The 3189-nt window shown below is 37.5% G+C and overlaps 1 pseudogene; it reads right to left on the bottom strand.

Moving 5' to 3' along the window:
- Nucleotides 1–583: 583 nt before the first annotated feature.
- Nucleotides 584–2723, bottom strand: LOC147639243 (uncharacterized; annotated as a pseudogene).
- Nucleotides 2724–3189: the final 466 nt, after the last annotated feature.

Genomic DNA, 3189 nt, shown 5'->3' with positions numbered 1-3189 from the left:
AGAAGAGGTGAGAGGGGGATTAGCCAAGATGAATGGGGACAGCCTTGTGAGTATACGTCCTTTGTCTTGATGTGAAGGTGTCGTGTATGTATGGTTGTGTGAGGAAAAGCTTCTGTGTCGGAAGAAGCTTGTATGAAGTGTTGACTGGGAATTTAAGATGAATGATACTGGTGATGTATCTGGCTATGGTTGTGTGTTGGTATCCTGTGTGTGTTGATTTGCAGGAGAAGGCGTGATTGACGTGTTTGGTGGTGTAATCCACGGGTTTACACTCTCACAGCGCACCTTGTGCCAGCCTTCGATTACCTCGTCATGCACACAGTGGAAGTGTATGTGTTTGCTGGGTGTTTACTTTGACTATGGTGCCCCTGTTTTGTGCTAGTGATTCCAAGGTTGGGGGAGTGGGAAGCTATAGAGGCGTGTTCCCATGTTCTTTTTTCCACTCCACATATGTCAGAGGCCCTGGGTGGCCATTCCCTTTCATGGTCTTCAGACAAAGTGATATTGATAGAGAAGAGGTCTGCCTTACATATTTTTGGTTATTATTCCGAAAAACAGTGCTGTAGAGCAGGATGAACCAACCTCACCAGAATAAGGAAGATCTCAGAGCACTCTGGTGTCATTGAAGAAAAAGAAGTCTCCAAGTAAAGTGAAAGGGAGGGTTCCCATTGGTAGACCTTGGGAGAAACCCTAAGGCCATTAGCTATAAGATGATTGTCATTGTATATTTAGCTTTAGAACAACAATTTATTTCTGCTGTATCTTTTGTATTCTGTATTTTCTATGCATCAAAATTTGAGAAGTGTTTTCAATTATGAGGTACACAATTTTTACACTTGTATTCTTCTGTATCCACCACAAAAGTGTAAACACACATTCTGTATTTCTATGCATCAAAATTTGAGAAGTGTTTTCAATTATGAGATTATGAGATACACAATATTTACACTTGTATTCTATCCACCCATTTGTGATCTACAAAGACCTTTGATTTTCTCCATTCAGCATGTCTCTCTGCTGCATTCAAACTCTCTAAAATTTTCTGTCTTCTCTGCTTCTGATCTACTTGAAAGACTATCTTGACTTGAGATGCATTGACCTTTCTCTTTGTTTTGATCTTTTGAAGTACGCCTCGATAAAACCATTGAAACACTTCCTTTAAGCTGTTGCCTTTTTGTTTTCCTCCGAAATAATGTGTATGTCTAAAGAAAGCATTACGGGCCATGTAGTGTGATTTTTCCATTCCTTGTGTAGACCAGATTGCAGGGCATCCATACTTTTTTACAAAGAATGGAAGATGGTTGTAGATAATATGCTGTTTGGACACAGAAAGAGTCTAGCATTAGAAAACACAGAAAATACAAATCATTTTGTTCTCAAAATTGAACAATTGGGTGGAAGTTAGTGTTGTCACCATGTAATGGGTTATGTTGCACGTTGTCCATGCTTCCTTCATTGCCTTTCCGAAATTCTTAACCTCTATCTCAAATGCATGTTGATCATTTTTGTTCCAAGAAACTTTGTCACAATAAACAAATAGCTTGTCCAACGATTTCCACACCTCAGCCTTCACATCTCGTGCCATCCCATCTGCCTGATGATCTTTTACTGCATTGTGGACTTGCTTCCACACATTGTATTTTATTTTGGATACATATTGTGATTGTTTACCCTGTTTTCTTGTTGTATTTTGTGGACGTGATAAAAACCTTCGGGCCTTTACTCCACCAATGGATGGCTTGATAGGTACCTCTTTACCATTTGTAGATTTCTTAAGATCTTTTGTTATATGAACATCTCCACCATGTAGACCAATTTCTGATAATACCACTTCCAATGATTGTATTGCCTCTTTTCTTTTCACCTCAGGCCAAAGTTTCCAGGCAAATCCAATATATAGAAAAACAAGTTTCTCAATAATTCTACACAATGCATGCAATGTGTAAATGTGAACATTGCATAATGGAATATCAAGAACTGCTTTAAAATTTGGATCTTCCTTGTCCCTATTGGGTGCTCTTCTCCACCATTTGAAATCCAAGACATGGGCTGGTTGTTTACAATACAAGCAAGGAGATTTGGAGTTACCCCCTTTACTGATATTGTACATACACTTCAATGTCTTAAGATCACCTGCCATATGCCATTCTACTGGAAAATCACCTTTGCCTGGAACATGAAGATGACCCCCTAAAATTTTACTCCTTACAGTTGAGGGTATATTTGTCTGGTGAAAAACCCAATTAAGTGTTTCATGGTCCTCTGCCATTACAATAGAATGATATGGTAGAAGTTTATTAAAAAATATACATGTATATTCAACAAATACTAACACCAAAATAAGAAAATCCATACCTCAAATGATCCTAACCACCATACATGTTTTTCTGATTGGATGCTAAGTTCTTTGAACTGGTCTTTGTGATTGATGGATTAAGTGTCCGATTCATCAAGGTAATAGTCACTCTTTCTATCTTCTTTTCCTTTACAATTTCACATTCGTCAAGCTTAACAACAAACTTTAAAACTCCTTTACATTCCTCAAGTGTGATGTTATAAAACTCCACCATTCTTCTCTGTAATTGTTGCAGCTCCACAAAAATATTATTCAAAGGATCATATACAGTCCTTCCTTTGGCCCCTTCATATACATTTTCGATATGTAAATATTGTCCAATGAAGTCATCTATTTCCTGATTTAGAAGACCTATTTGGCGCCACATTGTTGCTGGGGTGGGTAACAATGCACGTTTTATCCGTTGATCTTTGAGAGTAGAAGAAACGATGTTAAAGATTGAAGCATATCCTTTTCTACTCACCCCACTCATATCAAGGGCTTCTTGAATTTTTTTGACACTAACTCTACTTTCTGATATAAACTTTTCGACAGCATCACGTTTCACCCTTTTGAACTTTTTTTCATCTATCAAGCTCTGCACGACAACTTTAGAGACTAAACCTTTTATTTGCTTCACTGGAACAAGATTGGAATTTTCATTTACTTCACCAAGCCTTAAAATTTCGCTAGAACAAGAAAGAAACACATCTACAAATATACATTTTTAAATATATATAACTTCTCTACAATGAGACACTTATAACTCACCTTTATAAGTTCATTGATTTACATTGAAATTTTTTGGAACTTTGTGCGCTTTTGCCACACAGGTCGTAGCTGGGGACTTGCCA

Source organism: Cibotium barometz, chromosome 4, assembly GCF_041138505.1.
Source record: "Cibotium barometz isolate CiBa-2024 chromosome 4, ASM4113850v1, whole genome shotgun sequence".
In the NCBI taxonomy this organism is placed as follows: Eukaryota; Viridiplantae; Streptophyta; class Polypodiopsida; order Cyatheales; family Cibotiaceae; genus Cibotium; species Cibotium barometz.
The sequence above is the reverse complement of the archived record's forward strand: the minus strand, read 5'-3'. Positions and strand labels throughout refer to the sequence as shown.